We start from the raw sequence: 25,990 nt of genomic DNA on the forward strand, positions 1-25,990 counted from the left end.
TTTTTTAAATTATTAATTATGATTTTTATCAAAACAGCCTTTTAAGCCCTTTTGAAATAAGTAAAAATTTTAAGAGCTCCATATTTACTACCCATTGTGTAAAAATACCATTCTTTCATTTTCCACAAAACTTTAAAGAATGCTTCTGATAACCAGCATTTGATAAACGTGCCTATTTTCACCTAATCATTATATTTTAGAATTTTATTAACTTTGACCATGCACACACCTAGTTATAATTTTTACAAGTTGAATAATTTTTAATAACTTTAGAAAACATTCTACCACAACTTCAATCACTTTAGCTGCTTCTCTTTGAAACTCTTTGGGCTCAATTACATCTTACTGAATTGAACGACATAAATATTGAAAGTACACAAAAAATTAAGCTTCCTATTTGCTTCATAGTACAAATTCATTCATGTATTCAACAAATACTTCTATGAATACCTACTAAGAATTAGGCACTGTTTTAGGTGCAAAAGATATAACCGTTAGCAAGACAGTGTCCCTCCCCTGTGGAGCTTATAGTAGTAGGGGAAAAAGACATAAAAAACAAGCATATAATATAGATTAGTGAAAAGTACTATGAAAAAAAATAAAACAAGATAAAGAGATAGTGAGGAGAGGGCTGATATTTTAGGTGGGTGGTTTTGCCTCTCTGAGTGAGGGTTCAAATATTTAGAGAAAGAGCTTAACAGGCAGAGGGGAAAACATGTGCAAAAGCCCTGAGGGGGGAGCAGCATGGCAGCACTTCTCTAGGCATTTTCCAGCATTTTGCTGACCTTTATGTTTGCAGATGTCTTCAACGAATTGCCAAAAATGACTCCAATACTTTCCTGGCTACATGGCTACCTCAGAAATTTATAAGTATAATTTAGATTATTTTTACAAGATGTTTTAATTCAAATATTTGAATGATATGATCCTAGCTCCACATGTCAATATGAAAGCTTACCATTCAAACGTTTATCTAACACTTTCCATGTGCAAGACATTTGACCTAGGGGATCAAAAGGCAGAGGATATAGTCCATAATGTTCCTAAATTGCAAGAAGTTAAGATCTATTTGCAAAGACAAAATATAGGTATAAACATCAACGGAAAGAAACATATCATAACAGCCAAATAAATGATATGGGCAATATTAGCTACAGGAATTCAGTAGAGAAAGTGACTGCAGAAGGGTTCAAGTGCCACAAGTGGCCTTCCACAGGAGACGGGGACAGGGCTGAGTAATGCAGACAGGATGAGCTCAACACAACTGAAAGATCTCAGGAGAATACATTGACAGCAAGTGTGGTGTGAGCAGAGGCTCCAAAGCAGGAAAGCACTTGGCATGTCCAGGAGAAAGGACTTAATTGACTACAGAAGGGAATTCATAAAAAGGCAAGCTGACTGGGATCTAGAATATGGAAGGTTATCTTGAACAAAGATGTTTTAATTTAATCCTATAGTCAACAAAGAGCCATTTCATCTGCTGTGGACTTTGTAGTCACAGTTTTGCGAACTCTTGTTTCAGTCTGGCCTCATCTGCTTCTACTATCTGAAAGAATTGGTGTGCAGTAAAGAGTAAACGTTACCCAAAAAGAGGGCTGGCCTTTGCCACTGGCTACTAGAAGGGGATCTCTAGGCTCTTGGAATGTCATGCTTGATAGGAAGTCACTGTTTGCATGTGGCCCTCGGCCACCCAACAGTCTAACAATGTGATTTATGATGGGGCTTTGGGACATGCAGTATTAGTTTTATCCATGGAAAGGCTAGAAACTAAAGGTCAGTCACGTGTGCAGTACGTGAATGAGCCCCTACAAAAACGCTGGACAACAAGACTCAAGTGAGCTTCCCTAGCTGACAATACTCCATGTGTATCATCACACATTGATGCCAGGAGAGTCATGTTGTTCATGACTCCATAGGGAAAGGACAAAGGAAGCTCCATGTTTGGTACGTCTCCTGAACTCCGCCCAATGTGCTTCTTCCTGCGGCTGGCTTTAATCTGCATCCTTTAGCTGTAATACACTGGCACCATGAGTATAACAGCTTTCAGTGAGCTCTGTGAGTTCTTGTAGTGAGTTATTGAACCTGAGGGTAGTTTTGGTAACAACCTGAACTTACAAATGGTATTAGAAGTGAGGATTATCTTGTGTGATCTATGCTGCCTCTCTAACTTTGAAACTGGTTAAATTCTAACAAGTTAGCCATCAACAAATTTGAAGATCTCATTGTGGTATTTTCACCAGTAAATTTTCTCTATTCAAAGATATATATTATGGCCTACCTTTTCCTCTATTTTTCACAAAATATTATTCACAAAACAATAGTCCCCCAACACTGTATTAATTCAGATGACTTTTAAAAAGTCACCTTTAATGTAGAACCTCAAAGGTTAAAAATATTAGACCACTATTGACCATTTGACCACCTGTTCGCTGAGCGCCTCAAAAATTTATATGTCATCAGTGAAGACCACTAAATTAAACGTAGATGACACAACTACTGAAACTATCCTATAATTCATTTGCATAAAGGGTCACCTGGAACTCCAAAGCAGAGTAAGTGTAAGTGAACAATAACGGCATCCCTAAATAAATGTCAATTATGTGTATATTTTAAAATCCTATAGGATCAATAAAGTTACTCTATTCTGGGATATGGATTTTGAAAAAGAGAATTAATTTTTACATCAAGTCAGGTTATATAATTGCCATTCTATTTCTTTTTATAACAGCACATATTTCGTTTTTACTCACCTTGTAGTAGAAGATGCACTGATCACCACAACAACAAAAGCAACAGGAAGGGCTAAGAACAGAAGGATTTCTTCCTGAGAGACTATACAATAGCTTTAGTTCTCAATTACAAAGATTTTGATAAATTAAATATTCTAACTCATCTAGGAGGGTACAATAGGGCATTTTTTTGTTTTACAAATTCTGGTTAATATTACAACTTTCTTTTCTGATACTCTACTCTGTTCATTTTTCTTTATTCAAGTGGCTCAATTTCTTTTTCTCCAACAGATTTCTCTGGAAGTAGAAGAAATCTTTTTGCAATAGGACACATTTGAAACTTGACTAATCCTTTCTGGAATAAAGCCAAATCATGAGTAGAAACCTGAAGATTTTTATTCTACACTTTTTTTCTCTATACGGATTCAGAAATGTGATTACTATTCTAAGACTTAGGAGATTTAGGTAAATATATATTCCTGCTCCTTAACCCAGTATATTCCTTTTTAGTTTCTTTGCTGATTCCTCCTCTGCCTAGTCCTTATCTGACGGTGTCACATCCATAGCCTTGTTCTTTGCTCACTCTCCTTGCTCTCCCTGGGAAATCACATCCATTCCTGTGACTTCAGCTACCATCTGTCTTCTCTCTCCTGGATCTTTACTAAAGTAGATGTCAAACCTTACTGATTATCAGAATCATCTGAAAAGCTATTTCAGAACCCATATTTCCAGATCTCACCTGGATTTAATCTACCAATATCTCTACAGTACTTCCAAGCAACCTATATTTTTAACAAATATCTATGCAGTTACAAGAAAAGTCCACAAATTGTTATTTGGCAACTACTGTCTAACAGAGCTATCATTCCACATCTAAAATTTAACCAGTCAAAAACTCAATTCAGAACTCCCATATAATGAGATGTCCTTCCATATTCTCAATCTCAGTGAGAACTTCCACTCTCATCTCTGAGCTGACATACAAAGAATTATTCTGGAAGTGTTCTCCCTTTTCCTCCGTTAATCAATTGGTCCTTTGGTCTTTCACTCTGCTATTTTAATTAACTGGTGCCCATGTCTGAATATCCCCACTTGATTGCCACCTCTAGGTGGACCACGATCAGTTCTTATTTATCTTTGTTTCCCTGATGACTGAGACTCGAGCAAGTGCTTAGTAAATGAGTGTCGAGTAAATTAGAATAAGGGAAGCAGGCATGGGAAGCATATATTCCCTAGGATGGAGAGACTAAAGTTTTATAATTCTTGCCCTGAGTTTTCAATTGTCTTCTAACTTCATTTACTCAAGAGCAGTAGTAAAAGGAAATAATTTGCACCAAAATCAAAGACAATGACAAGAATTCATAGACTTCCAAACCAAAATTTCACAGCAAAATGCATAACAAAATGTCCTTAATTCTAGTACCAGGGATGACACATGAAAAAACTGTAGATATTATATAAACCACAGAAAAAACAAGATGGATCTCCACCTTAAAATAGAAATTAGATATTCTACCGCAATAGGAATTGCCAAAATTCATCATTACAAAAAGCTATTTGGGGTTTTCTCACTGAGTTTTACCTTATTTTATATGAAAATCAATAAAAGATAAAGATACATTCAAATGCCACATTATTTCAAAATCAGTCTTTTTACTTTAAAAGTGACAGGAGATAAATCACATAATTAATGTGTTCAAAACCCTGCCAGAAGCTAATTACATCAAATATGATATTTTAGAAATCTGAAGTATCCTTCATAGTTTACATGTTAACTCTTTCTCAGTAAAATAGCTTGAAGCAGTAGAGATCAGGGTTAGGTAAGAATCAGGAAATTCTTTCCTATTCATCGCACCTCTGGATTATGGCACTTAATAGGCTCAGGTTTTTTTTTAAAGATTTTATTTATTTATTTTTCCCCCCCAAAGCCCCAGTAGATAGTTGTATGTCATAGCTGCACATCCTTCTAGTTGCCGCATGTGGGACTCGGCCCCAGAATGGACGGAGAAGCGGTGCCTCGGTGCGCGCCCGGGATCCGAACCCGGGCCGCCAGCAGCGGAGCGTGCGCACTTAACCACCAAGCCACGGGGCCGGCCCTAGGCTCAGGTTTTTTTATGGTCTTAATACCAGATTAAATAAAAGGAAGATACAGATCCTCCTATTTTTTGATATTAGGACCTTTTGGAAGTTATAAATTAAGAAAGACTAACGTCTTCTATTCTACTCCATAAGACTATACGATACTCACGAAAAGAGGATTTTTTTCTATCTTTTGAACTGTTAGTTATTTAGCTTCTATAACACTGGCATGAGAAAAATACAGAGACAGAAACAGTTTATGGTCATGGTCTTTCCCACTGTTGAAACACCACCCCATCCCCTCTAAACAACATATGTATTTGCTTCTGGTTTAAATGCTACAAGGGCCACAGATTTTTGTGTAATTTTTTCCTAATAAAGCCACGTTGCTAAGAGAGGATTTTTAAAGTCTGAATTTCTAAGAAAGGGAAAGAAAATGCAAGTGCTGTAAACATTAAGAAACTGTAAAAGTAACTCCACTTATTTTTCATTTATTAGGTTGCCATTTTTGGAAGGTACTTTGACTTGATTCAGTGGCTATGGATGCTAAAAGGAGGTTTCTTTCCAGGCATTTGTCTATACTGCTCTTTTATTTAGACCTGGTTCTACACATAAAGCTCTCTTGTTTTTCCCAAGCTTTAAGTGGTTGACACCAAGTTACATATACAGAATGGTTCCTATGTTGCATGATAATTAGGTATAATTGGTAAGCAGTTCACAATATGAAAATAACAAATATTATTCTTTAGACAAACCAAGCATTGTTTGGGTCAGCTAGGACATGTGTCCTTTTCTGGCACCATCACCATAGTTCACGATATTACCTCTTTATGCTTAGACTATTTCAACAGCCTCTAAATCATCACAGAGGAGATTTTCTCTCCTTCAATCAGCCTGTACAGTACTTTAAGTTAATTCACGTAAAGCACTGTTTTGCTCTCAAGTAACATTCAAATCCATCTACCACATGATCCCACCTGCTATCCTCAAATAGAAAGAAATCCTTATTCCATTCCATCTAAATCACATTCCATTCTGCAAAGTTGCAGTGTTCTTTCAAGCTTCAACGCTTTGTTCAATTTCCTCTGCCTTGGATGATGGCCCTTACTTCCCATATCTTCCCCTTTGAAATCCTGTCCACTTATAAAGGCTCATATCAGATTTCTTCCACGATGTTTTCCTAATGATCCCAAGTGAAAATAATACCTATTCCTTTGTGCTCTTATAATACCAAGTTGTACAGACTTATATAAAACTTATTACTTATTGCCTTGGGGTAAGACATATTTTACCTCCACTAAGCTCCTGGCCACTAGAGATGGTGCCTTATAGTAAGACATCTAGTCCTCTATACGTATGTAGTAGTGGCTGATCAAATACTCGTTGAATAAATGATTCCATGAAAGGAAAAAATGGTGAACCAAGGCAGAAAGGCAGAGAATAAAGAAAGAGTTTATGTTGCTACTTAAGTGGAGGGTGGGTCATGCTACACAGTGAACCACAAATGAAAAGGTTGGGGCATATTTTCTTTTCTTGGGCACTCACATCTTCCCTGTGAAATGCTTTGAGCTGGCTCCAGGGGAGAGGGGTTATAAAAATCATCATCAGGCAGAATGTTACCTGACAGGACTACTGCCAAAATTCACAACATTTTCACTCACAAGAAACAGATGGTCTCATTGTTCAAAACCCCGCTTTGCCAAGGGTTACTTGGAGGTAACTTTGGAGCAAGTCATCACATCTTAGTTCATAATGCTAACTTCCTAATGTATAGGAAAGAACAATCAAAGAAGCCTTTACACAGATTTATTAAGATAAACAGAAAGCACACATTTTTGCCTAAATCTACCTTCAACCCAGCCTAGGATAAAATGCTTTATGAAGACAGTATAGTGCTGCAATTATCTAAGGAGCCACAGAAAGCAGCACTCTTCCATGTTAGTATTTCTTGCTGACTATGACTGTGATATTGTGTTCGAGATCATAATGGTAAAGGATGCAGCCCTGAAACATAAAAGGACAGCATGAACCACAGAACCTGTCACAAACGTAGCAAATTTGAGAGCCACAGGAAGAGGAAAGGCGTGGTGGCTGACTTTGATTCTTTAAACAACAAAGATACAGCATTCTGACCCTGAATATCAGTCAAGAGGACACCTCTGCTTTTGCCACTAGGGGAAAATCTGCAGCCCCTGCAAGTCAAGGAGAGATGGAGAAGGGATGAGGTAAGTGAGACAAAAAGAATGGTCTGGCTCTAACCCTGAGAGCAGGTATCGCAACATTACTGTATCACTGCCCCTAGGAGAATCAAGGAAACGCCAGCACAGTGAGAGGGCAGACAAAAATGACACTGGAGGGGGAATAAGGCACAACAATATTTCATGAATAGAAGAACTCAACTTATTAGCTTTTTGTTTGTGTTTTACTGAAGAATTTCAGTAGGGCAGCTGCTCCAAAAATCAGTGCCCTATAAAGAAAATGTATTCAATTCAATATGCTCAACCATAATGTAGGCTTTAGTTGTCTTATAATTTCACAAAGGTTAAAAGCTACTGTGCTTTGCTCTAGCTTTAGGGTTCCCAGATAAAATATAGGATGCCCAGTTAAAATGCATGGTATTTACTATTACATGAGACATACTTACATTAAAAAATTAGTTTTTGTTCATCTGAAACTCTAATTTAACCAGTGACCTGTATTTTTATTTGCTAAATGTGGCAGCCCTACCCAGATTACTAATATTACAGTATTGGGAAAATCAATTCTTGAGTACTCTTCACATATCATTTTGTTCTTGTTTAACCTGCTTTTAAATACTTTGGTCTGAAAGTTACCATATTTGATATAAACTAGCCACATTTGGCTTCTCAAGCAAGCTGTGTTAAATTTACTTAATAAAAATAAGCAAATATTAGTTAAAAGCCTCAGATACTGCTGTGAATAGAATCATAAAGATCTGTTCTAAACTATAAAAGACTACGAGGAAAATGAGGACATCTAGATACAATGGACAGACGCCATTATCAGTGAGAATGCCAAGCCTGTGAGGCACAGAAAAACTGAATTGATGGCCTGGAAAATAAGATCAAATTAAGATATAGCAGACTGGCCTGAGACCCCCAAAGACATGAAGGCAGGGAACAGATAAATATTCCTCCTAGTGAATAAAAGACAAAGATGCAGACAATGTTTACTTAGTCAACATTGTCTCTCCTCCGTTCAAATGCCAGATAAAGATCGATCAATTTACATCTGACAACTTTTCTGGTCACAGAAGACAGTGGCTTCAAAATTAGTACAATGACATAAACCTACAAAAACCTGAGATTTTAGTACAGTCTATGCCTTATCAAAGGACATTTATTTTTCTGGTTTTTACATTGCAAATATTGATATGAAGAAGTATCAGGGCAAAACTTGAAAGATTTGGTGGGTGTGGTGGCCTTGGGACAAGCAATATTTATATATAACTGCCAATTCAGGTAAAATAAAATTTTATGGGTTGCATATTTTAAACAAATTTGTAAATTAAAAAATTTAAAGTAAATAAATGTTAGCATCTACACTTAAATATTCTTATTTTTCTGAAGGGTTTTAAAATTTTTATTGAAATTTCATAAACTAAGTAACTAGCAGGCACTATAGTATCTGATTATAATGGTGCACTTTTGAACAAATTGTTAGTCTTTGATTACATTGTAAATTAACTGAAAAATGTGATTTTTCTTCTTACAGTGTATTCTTTAAAACAGAATTTTCAATTGAAAACAATTTAAACAGAAATTTCTTTAATACACATACACACACTCTCCTTCTCTCTCTCTCACTCTCTCACACACACACACACACACACACACACACACATACATACAAAGACAGTCCACTTCCTCTGAAACAATTTTCATCAGCTACTTTTATCTTTTTGTCTGCAACCAACTAACCACAGCAGGAGCTTAGCTCCCAAGGCTCAGGGATTCATAGCCTGCCATCCTACCCCTTAGGACTGGACTCAGTAAGGTTTGGTGTTTTCTGAAGGTAAACCACTCGGACCGTGACTAGGCAAAACAGGGTCACTGAAAAATAAGGAGCACAAGTATCTTGGAAAAATTTGATATTTCAACCAAAAACAAAACCACTGAAGTAGTTTCAGAAAAGTCTGAAATTTGCTGGACTTCCGTAAACTTGCTTCATGGAATATCCTTGGCACATCCATTGCCTCTGGGCCGCACCATCCTGGTGTCCTCATCCCATCCAAGACCATCTGCCCTCACCTCTAATTGGGCAAACTTGGCTGATTTTTTTTTATGTTCCCTACCTGTCTGGCAAATCACCAAATACTCCTTCAAGCAGGGGTAGGGAGATGGACAGGACCAGAAGAAAACATTGGGCAAAATTTAGCCCTGTTTGGGTGGGGGTGTGTCCTGACATTAGATAATGGGCCATATTTCAAAGCTAGGCTGGGTGAAGCAGCCTCAGTATTGGTCTAGAATCAATGCTCCCCAAAAGAAATACAATGCAAGCGACAAATGCAAGCCACATATGTAATTTAAAATTTTCATGTAGCCTCATTAAAAAAGTAAAAAGAAATAGGGGAAATTAATTTTAATAATATTTCCTTTAACCCAACGAATCTGAAGTATTACCATCTCAACAAAATATTTTTCATTCCCTTTTGCATACTAAGTCATTGAAATCTGGTACGAAAATTTTTACACTTACAGCACTTGTCAGTTCAGATTTGCCACACTGCAAGTGACTGACAGTACATGTGGCTAGTGGCTACCATCCTGGACAGTGCAGGTCACGATTTCAACTCAGAAGCCACACTCTATACCCTCAATCTCTTTGTCATTAACTTTTCTCTCTGTAGGGCGACAGAAAAAAATGTCTTTTGAATGGGAGAGTAAAGAGGCTGGGCCAGCCCCAGGGGCCTAGTGGTTAAGTTTGGCATGCTCCGCTTCAGCGGCCTGGGTTCAGTTCCCAGGTGTGGACCTACAACACTCGTCAGTGGCCAGGCTGTGGCAGTGGCCCACATACACACTAGAGGAAGACTGGCAACAGATGTTAGCTCAGGGCAAATCTTCCCCAGCCAAAAAAAAAAAAAAAAAAAAGGAGAGAAGGATGGAAATAAAGTTTTCAAAACCTGCCTCCAACTGTGTACGTTGCTTTTGTTACAGAGAAGAACTGCTTATGCTTTTACTTCTTCCATCAGTCCTCTGAGAGGGCAAGGTTTCTTACAAAGTGGCTAAGCTCATTACCAAGAATGATATTTCTTAGCCATGCTTCCATATGGGATATAATTAACAAGGATTTATCCTACCACCCTGGGCTAATAGATAAACACCAGTAAAAAGCACAAACTGGGGGATGGTCTTAAACATTTTCTATAGACTTTGGCTTCAAAGTACTCCACAGAAGATTGTGCAAATCTCAGAGATGACTATTGCTCCTGGGACTGTCAAAATTATGGAAGCAAATTTTAACTAATCCTGTATTGAGAGAGTACTGACCTGATTATGTTGACATTGCCTGAGGTCTCTATTTAAGCAGCGAGAATGCTTACAGGCTAGATTACCAAAATCCAATTTAGGGTTTTTGTTTTTTCCCAGGTCTGTCAATCTACTTTAGGCACAATAAAGAAGAACACTAAAGATGATCCTTTACAATGGAATGCCCTTTTCAGAAAGCATATGGTAGTGAAAAAAAAAAAATGGGGCTTTAAAGCTACCTACAAACTAGACAATCTTGGACAAGTTACTAAATGTCTCTAAGCTTTGTTTTCCTCATTCTCCCTACTCTCCCAACAAAATGGTGATACTAATTCTAATTATCAAAATTGTTTTAAGATTAGATATTATATATGCCAATCATAGTGCCTGACACATAGTGAGCATTCAATTCATGGTAGATATTAGTAAGCCTGGAATTATTTTTCTTTTTCTCCATAGCATGAAGGCAGTAGTTCTAGCACCCGGAAGCTGGGCGATTCGTGCTGCCTTCTGATGCTACCAGGCAGCCAGATCACACCCAAACTCCTAACACTGAGGCACAGAGAACAGACTGCAGCTCAGCAAACGCACGGCCATCCTTGGAGCTTCTCCGCGAACCACGAGAACTTTAAATTTCCATTACTGAGTGAAGATTATGACCCAACACTCAACGTGGTGGATCATAATCAGAATTAAAAGGAAAAAAAGAAATAGGAAATACCACAGTGCGTCTCAGAGAATCATTTCCGAAAACTTGCTTCTGACAGACAGACACATAGATGTTTGTATGGAGAGAATCAAAAAAGTTGAACTCCACTGCCTTAGAAGACACTAGAATTTCAAGGAGCCCTGAAACTTCTCACTTCCTAGGAGATGCAGATGAGCAGGAGAGAAGAGAGTATCTGACTCCTTAGAAAGGAATTTTTAAGGCAAAAGTGAGATAGAGTTGTCAAAGATGGGCCCTAAAATATGGATATGGGATAAGGATATAATGACCCTAACTTTGATTAATATGGCTGTGTTAAGTCAAACTACCCTCAACTACCCCAACGACTATAGAATAAAGTACAGCTGGTTAGCTAGATGATATGAAATCTTCATAGGGATACAGTCGTCTTTTTATTTATTTGATTTATTTTGTGTGTGTGTGTGCGTGAGGAAGATTAGCACTGAGCTAACATCCGTTGCCAATCTTACTCATTTTCGCTGAGGAAGATTGGCCCTGGGGTAACTTCCATGCCCATCTTCCTCTACTTTATATGGGACACAGCCACAGGATGGCTTGACAAGCAGTGCACTGACCCGCGCCCGGGATTCGAACCTGTGAACCCTGGGCTGCCAAAGCAGAGCACGTGAACTTAACCACTACACCACCGGGCTGGCACCTACAGTCGTCTTTTTAAATGGCTATTTCTTTTTAAAAGCACTTGGGAAATATAAGAGTTAAGGCTCTGGTGAAAGAAATTTTCCTAACTTTATAGAATTTGATATAAATCCTTTTTGTGTGTGGAGTTCAAGATTTACATAATTTGAGAATGTTAATCTTACAGATGCTATAGCTTGCATTGCTATTTTTGGTTATAAAAAACAAAACCAACCTAGATTAAAGCACAGGCAATTTTTTTAAAAATGAAACACCATGGATTGGAAATGCTTGGATTAAAGAACAAAGTTCTAGCATTATGGCAGAAAAGAATTATAGAAAACAAGTTTGTCTGTCCTAATTTTAAAGAAACTCTCCTTTAAACCCCTTATGAATTCTATTCTCAACACTCCACTGAAACTGCTCATTAAGGTTACAGTGACCTCCAAATATTGTGCTCCTATTGTGTGCTCATCATATTCAGTGCTCATATTGTGTGAAGTGGACATTATTTGAGAAAGCTAACCATTCCTTCTTTCTTTTTTTCCTTGTGATGAGAACTTTTAATATCTAACTCTCTTAACAACTTCCAAATATCTAATACAGTATTATTAACTATAGTCACCATGCAGAACATTACATCCTCAGGACTTATTTATTTTATAATCTATTTCTTCTTTCTTGAACCTCTTCCCCCATGCGCTCCCAAATACCTCTTCCCTGATTTTCCTCTCACCTCTTTGCAGCTTCTTAGTCTCCTCTGCCAGCAACTCTTCTGTAAAATTCTTACATGTTTTTTCTTTTTTCTCCTTAACCAACACTCTCCTTCCTTGGCTTTGTATGTACAAGGCCTCAATTTTAAGCTATTCACTGGTGATTCTCAAATTATGTCTCCAGGCTTCAGACCTACATTTTAAATTGCCTACTGAGCATCTCTACCTGGCTGTCCCACAAGCACCTCAAACTCAGTATGCTAAAAAACAAACTCATCATCTCTTTCCTGAAGTATTTTTTCCCTCCCATATTCTTGTCCCATTGTGGTGAAAGGTACCACTCCCTATTTAGTGCCCTAAACCAGAAATCTGGGAGTCCCCACGTATACATCCTCCTATCTGATTGCTGTAAAAATCAGTTACAAAGCTCTGTGTGTTCTTTCTCATTATCGATCCCCAATCCATCATCATTTCTTCATTTCAATTGCCCCTAACTTATTTCAGTACCTGAGCTTCCTCTCCCTAGAATATTATAACCTTTTTTTCTTGTTAAAATAGATTTATTAAGACAAAAGCAACTTACCAAAAACACTCACCATTTAAAATATACAATCCAGTGGTTTTTAACATATTCACAGAGTTGCGCAATCATCACCACAGTCTAAGTTTAGAACATTTTCATAACCTAAAAATAAACCTCGTACCCTTTAGTCATCATCCTCCAGTACCCCCATCCCTCCCAGCCCTAGGCAATCTCTACTTTATATGTCTATAAATTGGCCTATTCTGGACATTTCTTATAAACATAATATACAACATGTGGTCTTTTGTGACTGGTTTCTTTCACTTAGCACAGTGTTTTCAAGGTTCATCCGTGTAGAAGCATGTACCAGTACTTCATTCCTTTTTATTGCTGAATAATATTCCATTGTATACAGATATCAGATTTTATTAATCTATACATCACTTTACAGACATCTGTTTGTTTGTTTCTACTTTTTGGCTATTATGAATAATGCTGCTACGAACATTTGTGTACAAGTTTTTGTGTGAACTTATTTTCAGTTCTCTTGGGTATATACCTGGGAGGGGAATTGCTAGATCATATGGTAATTCTCTGGGTTGTCTCTTCACTTTCCTGATGGTGTCCTTTAATGCACAAAAGTTTTACTTTATTTATTTATTTTTTTTGTGCAGAAGATCAGCCCTGAGCTAACATCCATGACAATCCTCCTCTTTTTGCTGAGGAAGACTGGCCCTAAGCTAACATCTATTGCCAATCCTCCTCCTTTTTTTCTCTTTTTCTCCCCAAAGCCCCAGTAGATAGTTGTATGTCATAGTTACACATCCTTCTAGTTGCTGTATGTGGGACACCGCCTCAGCATGGCCGGACAAGCAGTGCGCCGGCGCGCGCCAGGGATCCGAACCTGGGCTGCCAGTAGCGGAGCGCGTGCAAATAACCACTAAGCCATGGGGCCAGCCCCAAGTTTTACATTTTTATAAAGTCAAATTTACCTGTTTTTTTTCTTTTGTAGCTTGTGCTTTTAGTTTCGTATCTAAAAAACCATTGTCAAAACCAAGGTCATAAAGATTTACCCCTATGTTTTCTTCTAAGAGTTTTATAGTTTTAGCTCTTACCTTTAGGTCTTTGATCCATTTTGAGTTACTTTTTGCATATCGTGTGAGGTAGGGTCCTATAACAATGTCTTAAGCCCTGTAGAAACCTTTGGTCTTGCTGCCAAAATGATTTTTCTTAAAAGCAAACAAACAATTCCTATCCCATCATCACATAATTAAATCTCTAAATGGCTTTGTCATATCTACTTCAGTGATTCTTAACTTCATGGAATTAGAGAATCTGCTGAAAATGATGGACCTTTGCCCCCGGAAGTGTGTATGTGGATGCACAGGTACACGTGTACACTAACACACACAGGCTTCTGCATGTAATTTCAAAAGATTCACAAAAGCACTAAAACCCATCCAAAGACCACCAGCCCAAAGAATAAAGTCCAAACTCCTTTGCAGTCCTTTGTCATTCAATCCCCCGCCAGGATCTGCCCTGACCCATCATTCTAGCCTCCTTGTCCTCTAATCTCCAAATTGGCTTCCTACAGGTTAGCATTAAAACCTCTCTGACCCCATCCGATGTGTCATGCTACATTATAATCACATTTCTTTGCACATACATGCTATTACTTATGCCCAAAACATATTCCTCCAGCTGACAAGATTGTTTTAAACATTAAGTGTGATAACTATGCAAATATGCCTGGCATATAGAAGGCATAATGTTTGCTAAATCTGAAAGAGGACTTAGCAAATGTTGGAAAATCAGAACTCTATATTTTATTTCTAGAAATTTGAGTAACTTAAATAACTGTGTTATATCTATATTTTTTCATTTCATAGTTAATTTTAGAAAACCTAATATGTATATGTTTAAAAATTATATAGCACAAGTGAGACAGTTTCCAAGTTATTAGTCTTAGGAAGGTAAACTGATCACAAAACCATCTCACTTTTAAGTTCTTATAATTTTTTAAGAAGATTACATTGGTTGAAGTATCCACTTGAAGAAAGTAATAACAACACAGAAGAATTTATCTCAGAAAATATAATGTTGTGTCTCTGGAAAAAGAGATTCAATTAAAAGAGTTACTAAATTTTCACCTATATATGTTCATCTCACCACATCAATGATCTTTTCTAGACATCACTTTAAAATGCATCAATTTATTTATATTTTGTTAAAGTTACCACTCTGGGTATATATTTGAAGGAAATTTTGAAGAGATATTTGCAGCCCCATGTTTACTGCAGTATTATTTACAGTAGCCAAGACATGGAAACAACCTAAGTGTCCATAGAGGGATGAATGGATAAAGAAAATGTGGCATATACATACAATGGAATTCAGCTATAAAAAAATGAAGGAAATCCTGCCATTTGCAACAACACGGATGAACCTTGAGGGCATTATGCTAAGTGAAATAAGTGAGAAAGAGAAACAAAAATACTGTATGATCTCACTTATATGTGGAATCTAAAAAAGACAAACTCATAGAAACAGAGAACAGATCAGTGGTTGCCAAAGATTGAGGGGTGGGGAAATGGGTGAAGGTGATTGAAAGGTACAAACTTCCAGTTATAAGCTTAATAAGTTCTGCAGATGTAATGTACAGCATGGTGACTATAGTTAACAATACTGTTATATATTTGAAAGTTGCTAAGAGAGTAGATCTTAAAAGTTCTCATCACAAGAAAAAAATTTTAACTACGTAAAGTGATGGATGTTAACTAAACTTATCGTGATAATCATTTCACAATACATACATATATCAAATCATGTTGTATATCTTAAACTAATGCAATGTTACATGTCAATTACATCTCCATGACACTGGAAAAAAATGTGAAACCAACTCCAAAGGGAACTAGTACCTTGGCAAGGGGAAGAAGTGTTCTCTCAAAATCGAAGATTAAGTGTCCATAGTTACATTAACTGGGAATCAATCCTTAAGAATCAAGACGGATAGAACAAATAGTTCCAAAAGGTGGACATATTTGAGAGGAAAATTTCAGGAAGATAGATGTAAAATAATCAAAGAGTAATCGGGTGAATTTCAAGGGTAGTGTGCAAGTACTGCCTTTATCTTGAGGAAATTGCACATGAAATTTGTGGAACTAAGACTAAGAGAAAGCATAAGTATAAAGAAACATTAGCAGGGTCAAGAAGGGCTTTTCTATAAATTTGTAACTTTCTACAGTTATAGTCTTAAGCCTGATTTGAAATCTCTAATGAAAAACGTTATAAAACACAGCTATTGACATTTTTAACCCCTACTAAGGAAATCTAACAAATTATCAGATTGTGATGTTAAATTTCACTGAGTTTCCTGTTTAGATTTATCTTATCTTTTTGTCTAAAAAGCAATTCTGATTGAGTGAATGAATTAAATATATGATGCTTGATGAACTTCAGAGGTTCATCACGTGGGGTGACATATTCTAGGATGAGATGTTGGTAATTACATGCAAGGGCACAGATAAAGTCCAACTCTTCGTCAGGTTCAGACAAATTACAAATAAAGAGACTTTGGTAAATAAAATGCAAACTTGATTTCATAAACTTCATATTATTAAAGCACTCACTCAGGCAATAATGAGTATAATAAACTCATTGGTTACTCATGCAAAAAAAAAATTTCTTTATTACACAAATTGCCTCAATTTGTGACCTGTGTGAAAGAAAATAAAGTGGTACTTCAAAGGTCATATTGTAAGTAATTATTATTATAAAGATGAAACACCCTATGTTTCTTGTACTTATTCCTGAATTTTACAAATATTTCCTAGTTTTACAGTGTAATTTTTATTAAAGTACGATGGACAAAAGAACATATTCGAAAAGGCAAGTACGAACCATATTTTTATTTCTTTTATCTTTTCATTTTATGATTATATTTATTTCAACATATAAAAGAATGGTATTCCCATTATTTAAGCTGTTTCCCACTAGATAATGTTTTCTTCAGCATTTAACCAAGTGTTGGCAATTGAAAGAAGAGAAGCTCAATGTGATTGGTTAATTAAGATTTCAAAGAACCTGCTGCTCCCTAGAGAGGAGGCTAATTTCTCATTTATAAGCCCATTTATAACTCCAGCTCTGAAAAACGCTCCTAATAAAATTCACAGTTAAGTAGGCCTTCAAATGCATACCAGTCATTAACATTGGGCTGCCTGCTGCTAGCAAAATATTAATATTTGATGCTACAGCATTTTCATTTTATAAGACTATTTAGCATAAATCTGTTTCAGGGTCTTACAAAACAGCTTTCTTTATGTGTTAAACAGATTAAACTCAGGTTGTAATGGTTGGTTTTAGGATGACTTCAAAATACTTCAGTTTATAGCCACTAGGAAACTACAGTAGTCCCTCCTTATCCACAGAGGATCTGTTTCAAGACCCACAGTATATGCCTGAAACCACGGATAGTACCAAACCCTATTTATACATGTTTTTTCCTATATATACATATTTGAAGTGTGACAGCAAAACTAGCACGGATTTCTTTTTCCTTCTTCACATCACGGAGAGAAGATTCATTTTTACCATAGATCTTAGCAACCTCAGCATGTGCTTTTTCTTCTTTCCTTATTAAGTCAAGAACTTTCACCTTTTCACTTAAAAGAAGCACTTCATGGCTTCTCTTTGGCATATCCAAATTGCCAGCATGACTACGCTTGCACTTTGGGGCCATTATTAAGTAAAATAAGGGTTACTTGAACACAAGCATTGCGATACCGCAACAGACGATCTGATAACAGAGATGACTACTAAGTGACTAATGGACAGGTAGCATATACAGCATGGATAAGCTGGACAAATGGATGATTCATGTCCCACATGGGATCGAGCAGGATGGCACAAGATTTCATCACACTACTCAGAATAGCATGCAATTTAAAATTTATAAATTGTTTATTTCTGGAATTTTCCATTTAATATTCTTGGGCCACAGTTGAACATGGGTAACTGAAACTGCAGAAAGCGAAACTTTCGGATCAGAAGGACTACTATATATATTTTCTGATTAGATTATGGGTTATATTCCCTCCAAAAACTGCAGGAGGATATACTATTTTTAGGACAAAAGCAACTTATTGTAGGTCCTTTGAAAAGAAAAAGAGAAGAAAAGGAAAAAGAGCCAGGAAGAGAGCAAGGAGTAGAGTGCAAACTGAAGGAAATAAAACCATTTTCCCTTGTCACAGTGTTTTCCAGTTTATCAAGCACTTGATATATTACTGCCCCATCTGGGGCTCACAGCAATCTGATGAGGTACACAGATAATTACTACACCACACTAAAGATGAGGAAACAAAAGCTCCAGGAGAGTTACATTATACTTCATGGCTAGAAAATGGAGAGCAAGATTAGAATCCAGCCCTTGTGATAAAAGGAAACATCTGTACATTTATTCATCTAATATTTGAGCTATGTCTTAAATCTTCAAAAGCATGAGTGTAAAGGGTGTGTGTGTGTGCATGTGAGAGAGAAAACGAGAGAGAGGAAGATAAGAGAGAGAAGAGAAGAGGAGAGGAGAGCAGAGCAGCGCAGAGCAGATCAGATCCCAGGCTTGCATGGGTAGAGGCATGAAAGCATGAAACTGTTTACTGGCCCATTTCCTTCCTTAGACTGCAATCTCTTTGCAGGCAGGTAATGTGTCTCTGTTCACCATTTAAATCCCCAGGACCTAAAAAAGAGTTCCATAAATACTGGCTGTACAAATGACTGAGAAAAAGAAAACAGAAACTAAAAAAGAATGGTGATAAGGACATGAAAGGAGGAAAAAGTGTCAAGAAAGACTACTTAGTATCAAACATCACAGCTATATCTAAATAAGAACTAAAATACCTCCCTTGGACAAAACAAGGAGATCGGTGCTGACTCTGAAGGGTGGGGGTAGGAAGGAGTAATTTCTAGTGGAGTGATAGAAGGAAGACAGTCAATCAACGTTCTGCAACTTAAATCTTTGTCTCTTCTCTAGTGTGTTAACTAGAGAAGGTTAAAAAGTTGGAAATTATTTTCTGGGCACAACAAGGATCAAAGTGATTTTCCTCTGAGGTCTAGAGAAAGACAGAGAGAGAGAGAAAAAGACAAGCTAAGAACCAAATATTATATCCAGGCAATAAGTTATCCATCTGGATAAAAACTCTACAAAGAAAGAGGTGGACAAGACTTTAGAGAGAATCCATTCCACCCTTCTACCTAATGAAAAAGTTTGAGTGATTTCTTACGTACAAACAACAAAGTCTGAATCTTAAGGTATTTTCATTTCTGTTTGTGCTATTTAAATATTAGGAAAAATAAAATATGACCAAAAGTTAAATGGAACAACAACCAATCAGTTGTTTGGGAATGATACCTAAGAAGAATATTTCAATAGTTAACAAAAGATGCCACAAAAATACCTATAATGATAACTACATAATGTCTTTTGATAAGTAATAAAAATACCATACCATTTCAATATGATTGTTCTAGCGCATGCAAAAACAAAACTGACAATTTGAATATGAGCTATATTCTCTGAAACATGAAACTGCTGACACCTCCTCTCTGTTTAAGGCTTCAATCTTCACATCAATAGGAGAAACAAATTTCATTATTCTTTGCTCCATCAAAGAATGAAAAGACTGGTCCTGAGATCTAAGAAGGTTGTTACTTCCACTAAGTTAAGAACAAGATCATATGAACCATTAGATATGGATCAATAAAAAAAAAAAGATGTAAGAGAGATTTTAAACTTTCTCATCAAAATGGCAGTATGGAAAACTAGAAAGGATGATTCTTTCTAACAAACTTAGTCATCATCTTTCTTTTTCATACATCAGTATCTATTTTGTACTATATCCCAGGAAATGTACCGTTATTTGCTTAAAGTCAGTTAATCAGGGCAATGCAATGAGAAAATGATTTAAATTTGTGCAATTCTTAATTATAGAATAATTACAAAGAAAGCAAATTTATTACTTTCAAGTTCCACCAAGTAACAGAAAGGTCCTGGGGGACCTGCTGTAATGACCAGATAAGGCTGCTGTAATTGGCATGCCTCTAGTGGGTATGTTCATCAGTATTCCTAATGACTGAAGGCTGCTCGGAAACATTTTGTTCTTTTAAACATTTAAAACATCACTTTTCTTTTTTTGTGTGTGTGTGAGGAAGATCAGCCCTGAGCTAACATCCATGCCAATCCTCCTCTTTTTGCTGAGGAAGACTGGCCCTAAGCTAACATCCATTGCCAATCCTCGTCCTTTTTTTCCCTTTTTCTCCCCAAAGCCCCAGTAGATAGTTGTATGTCATAGTTGCACATCCTTCTAGTTGCTGTATGTGGGACTCCGCCTCAGCATGGTCGGACAAGTGGCGCGCGCCCGGGATCCGAACCTGGGCCGCCAGTAGCAGAGCGCGTGCACTTAACCACTAAGCCACGGGGCCGGCCCCAAACATCCCCTTTCTAATCATGCTCTCACTATTAGTTTGCACAGGCAATGAAGAAAGAATTCTGGTAGCAAAAGTAAATTTCATTTCAGGCACTATTCATAATCCTTACTTAAGAGTTTAAATTAATGAGGTCTTTATTGTTTGGTTTTACCTTTTTCTAAACATTTATCTTAATCACTTATTACTCTCAGCTATTTTTTCTTTTTGCATTCAATAGTTTATTATAGTAAAAGAAGATAAAACAAGTTTTAGACCAACAGTAGCCATTTCTTGTAATTTCTATCTACATTTCAGAAGCAGGAAGAAAAAAATCATTGTGAGGCAAAAGTCTACCATAACACAGTGAGATAATAGAGCACATCTCTTAAGGATAAGTGTTTTAAAAGAAAAGATCCTGGCCCCGTGGCTTGGCGGTTGGGTGCACGCGCTCTGCTGCTGGCAGCCCGGGTTCGGATCCCAGGCGCGTACCGAAGCGCCGCTTCTCCGGCCATGCTGGGGCCACGTCCCGCATACAGCAGCTGGAGGGATGTGCGGCTATGACATGCAACTATCTACTGGGGCTTTGGGGGGAAAAAAATAAATAAATAAAATCTAAAAAAAAAAAAAACTTTAAAAGAAAAGATCCCAGTGCCTTAGAAAGCACTTAGCATATAAACTGGTATTCAATAATTATTATATTTTATCCTAAGAGCAAAGACCTCCTCTTATATAACCACATTATAATAATCAAAAACGGAAAATTTATCAGCTACTTTTAACGGTAACATCTCTTAAAGCCAGATTTAATTTCAAATGGCCCTTGACATTGGAAATGACCTCAAAAGTTTTGCATACACTAAAATCAATGATTTGAAAAACAATGGCAAAGTGAAGTGAGCACTGGCTTGGGTTCTTCCTTTTCTGCCGTTACTAGTTATGTGGCTTTAGGAAAACCAATCTCTGGATCTCAGTTGACTTAACCACAAAACGAAGGAATTAACTTAAGCTGGCTCACCAAGGTCTCTCCCAGTTCCAGCCTGCTTTAATTCTTTTTAAGGACTGTGAAAAGTAGAAAACTCTTTTTCAACTCAAATGTATGAGATCTTCAACTTACTTTTCTGCCTTAAACTTTACTGCCAAAATAGTACAGTAAGTTTCAATCAAGTGCAAGCATTCTCTTGAGGCTCTAACGTTCAGAAATAGGTCTTTGAAAACTATATGTTCTGACTTCAATGAATTCAAAACACAACGAATAGAGGCTTTAAAAAAATTTAAGATGTTACCTAAAAACAACCCAAGTGTAATAAGATCTAACATTTGTACACTTCCTTAAGGTTTATAAGGAACTTTCACATGTTATCTCATTTAATCTTCTCAACAAAATGGAGAGCTGTTATGTTTCTCATTTTACAAAGGTCAAGTTCCAAGATGGCACTAGGATTGGGAGTTTTCTTACTCCACAGTCCGTGCTCTGTCCATTACACCACATCACCTCAAATGTACATATAAATCCCCTAGATCTCACTTTGATTTAGCAAGGAATGTTTTTAAAAATGCTTAATTGTAAGCTGTCACAGTCCCATTTGATTAGGAAAGCAGAGCAAAAACTCTGCCCAGAGTACATCATCAAAATTTCTTATTTTTTATTTGCAAGCTGTTCCTGAAGAAAGATTCAGGATAACTTAAAAGCTTAAATAACTGAGACTAATCCTAAAAAGAAAGACAAGTATTTGTTTGCAGCTAAAATGGAGCCATGTTGAAACAATGTAAATACAGTTTGTAATTCATTTTGTTCCCAACACTGAAATTCCATAACTCTTAATGAATTTGGGGTTATTCATATTATTTCAAAATTTTATTGCCTTTTTGAGAATCTGCACAATTCAAATTTAGACTTGTCTGAGGAGCACTGGTATAGAGTCTGACTTAGAAAGACCATAAGATCTTGAGCTCCTCTAGAAGCAAGCATTATATTCCCACTGATTATTAAATACAACATCTTTATGCACTAGTCACTGAGATACAAAGCTCTGTGGTCATTCAACCTGTCCAGAGTTGAGGCAAAATAAAACCCAATTTATCTGAAAACCAGCCCAAACCCATCCACCTTCCATCACTGTGATACCTCTATAAGTAATGATGATGACTGAACTGTTTGCTTTAGAAAGTATTTCAGCTTGAGGATTTCTATGAACATGTAACATTGGTAACCTCTTATCAGTTCTAGCCAATACTTCAGGATTGCCTGTCAGCAACTGATATAATTCCAACATCTTTTAGTTATTGCTCAAAATACGAATCATAGAACAATAGTTCTGCGGGATTTAAAATCACATTTACCTTCTACCAACAGTTTCCCAAAATTTACTTTTTTCATAATTGTAACTACACAGATCCTTAGCTTAAAGATAGGTGTCATTTTTCCAAAAGCCACTTATAAATCACTATTCTCAATAATTAAAACAAACAAACACACAAATTACTTTTCAACTTCTTTCCTTTTGTGGCAGACTGATTTTCTCAGGATTATGAACATTTATGCAAAGGAAAAAGAAATGTAAAACATCTTGTCTAGGAGGAGGTAGGAGTAGCAGAGCTTTCAAGCTTCTCTACTTGTCAGAGAGACATCATCACTGGATTCTTCAATACATTTCTGGACACATGCCTAACCTCAATAAATCTGGTTTTCTAAGCTGCAGTACTCGAGTTCGTTTTCAACAATTCCTTATAAAAACTAGCGGACATCTGAGGGTTGCCAAGATAGAGTACAATGAGGCAGCATACACACATAGTGGTTACAACAGGCTCCACAATCAGCGTGCCCAGGTCCAACTCCTAGTTCTTCCTTTAGTGCTCTTTGTTAGTGACGATTCAGATTAGCTAGAAAAATAACAGGAAATCCCAGATAGAAGTTTATTTTTCTCTCTTATGTAAATGCCCAAAGGTTGGCAGTTAGGGCTCATGCAGAAGGTCTGCTCCCCAAAGACCACCGGGACTCAGCTCCTTCCAGCTTTCTGCTCTACCATTCCTAGGATGCAGCCCTGCTCTTCATGGTCTAAGAGCTTCAACTGTCACACATCTACAACAGGAGAAACGAGGAACATAGAAGGGAAGAAGAAGGGGCAGAGAGTGCAAGCCAACTCGCTGTTTAAAGAATATTAAGAAGCTTGAAAGCTCTCCCAAATTATCCACCAGACTTTTTGTTTGTCCAGTCAGAGTCACACTTAACTGCAAGGGAATTTAGAAAATGTGGTATTTACTTTGAGTAGTCACATGCTCAGCTGAAATTGTTATTACTATGGGAAAAAGGTGAGAGCAAATATTGGGGTACTAGCTGTCTCCACTACACTATCTGTAGGATCTTAACCACTTTATATGCCACTGATTTCTCATCTGTAAAATGGAAACAATAATAGAATCATAAAGTTACTATGAACATAAAATGATATTAATTAACAAAAAGGGGTTAGCATAATGTCTGACACATAATAAATACCCAACAAAGTAAGTAATTATTTTTCTTCAGCTATTTTCTTTCTCTTACTGATTTCCATTCAATTGTTAAAAATTTTACATACTGTTTTGTTCCTTTTAGTTTATCTATTCTTTCCCAACCCCCAAATTATCTGCACAGTGTAAACAGATTGATCTTTTCAATCACTGCTTTCAGCACGTCCCGTCCTCTTTCAAATTCCCTTGTCAATTGCCCCTCCCTCACACACACACACACACACACACACACACGTACTCACTCTTGCTCTTTCTCTCAAAGAAAACTTTAGCGGCATCCCACTACCCAAATTGAAGTATACATTTCTTCTAAAGCTATGCCATAACCTCTAAAACTCCCCCAACTCCCCCTTTCTTTCTCTCTCCAATACCTTTCCAGCAATATCTCCCACTATGATCCACTGTGAATAATACTAATGATAACAATGACAAAAAATGATGACCAAAAATACTAAACTAATAGAGGCTATCACTTTTTGAAAGTTTTTTATTTGCCAGGTAACATGCTGAGTGTTTTACACAAACTCTCTCTTGTAATCCTCATAAGAGTCCTGTGAGGTTATCACCATCATTATCCCCATATTATATAGATTACGACTAAAGCTTAGAAAGCTTATACCCCAAGTCACACAGTAAGTATATGCCAGGACTGTGATTTGAACAGAGGTCTGCTGGACTCCAAAGCTGTTCGTTTAACCACTGTGTGACACCTGTCTACCTACACAAACATGCCATCTGCATTCTCTGTACACACCTGAGTCACCTTAGAATTCTACACCCAATACACACCTAATCACATCCTACAGAGTTTCATTAAGGTCTAGCTCACGTCTAATCTCTTCTGTCGGCCCCTCATCAACCATAATGTAATAATAAATACATAATAATAATAATAACAAACAGCAAAATAGTACTTAAATTATACTTTATAATACTACACAGTTCAAAGTACCATAGCTATACTAACTCATTTAATCCACACAACAACCTTGTGAGTTAGACCACAATTATCCCCATGTTATAATGAGACAAATGAGACCTAGAGAGGCTAAACAACTCGCCCAAGCACACATAGGTAGTAAATGCTGGAGCCAGGATTCCAACCCAGGTAGTCCTGATGCAGAACTCATGCTTTTAGACACTAAACTATACTGCCACTCATTCATCTTCCATAATGTACCTCCTCTCCGACAAAATATATTCTTCCTATATCCCTTACTTAGGTATTAGATCACACATAGCCTTTTATTAGGTAACCATTTCATATGTTAAAATATCAAGCACAAGATAAATGGATAAACAAAATGTGGTATACTCAAACAATGGAATAATATTCAGTCATATAAAGGAACAAAATTTTGATATACGCTAGAACATGGATGGACTTTGAAAGCGTTATGCTTAGTGAAATGAGCCGGACACACAAAGACAAATATTGTACAGTTCCACTTATACGAGGTATCTAGAACAGGCATTTCATAGAGACAGAAAGTAGAACAGAGGTTACCAGGGGCTGAGGGGAAGGGGAAAGGGGGAGTTATTGTTTCTCAAGTATAGAGTTTTTGTTGCGGATGATGAAAATGTTTTGGTTATAGATAGTGGTGAGGGTTACAACAACACTGTGAATGTATTTAATGACAATGAATTATACACTAATGAATGGTTAAAATGATAAATATTATGTTATATTTTACCACAATAAAAAAATATCAGGTACACTGTATTACAGTCATACTTCATAGACTCTATTGAAGGCTGATGAAATCCTTCTGGGACCAGAGTGTGCTAGGAAATTTTCTACATGGTTGGTTCATACTCTTTTAAAACCTGTGGCAGACGAAAATGAAAACTACCATTTCTATGAAACATCTAAGCAATAAATCCATAACCATGTGTTGCTTTGCCATCATGATCAACAGTACCTTCAGAAAAAATGTTTTGTGTATGTGTACACATGCACGCACGTGCACAAGACGCTCAATAAAATCTTGTTTAATTAAACTGATAATTCAAAGACTCACAAAGACACAAATACATAGGTAATCTTTGCAATTATTTCACCAGGATTCAAGGACAATTCTATATTCTCCATTTTGTAGATGGACAATATAAGGCACAAAGAG

General features: G+C 36.8%; 1 protein-coding gene across 4 annotated transcripts in view; it reads right to left on the reverse strand.

The window, feature by feature from the left end:
• The window catches only part of RABGAP1L (RAB GTPase activating protein 1 like), a 689,292-nt gene that overhangs the window by 302,968 nt on the left and 360,334 nt on the right, over positions 1 to 25,990 (reverse strand). The window lies entirely within an intron of this gene.

This window comes from Diceros bicornis, chromosome 4 (genome assembly GCF_020826845.1).
Source record: "Diceros bicornis minor isolate mBicDic1 chromosome 4, mDicBic1.mat.cur, whole genome shotgun sequence".
In the NCBI taxonomy this organism is placed as follows: Eukaryota; Metazoa; Chordata; class Mammalia; order Perissodactyla; family Rhinocerotidae; genus Diceros; species Diceros bicornis.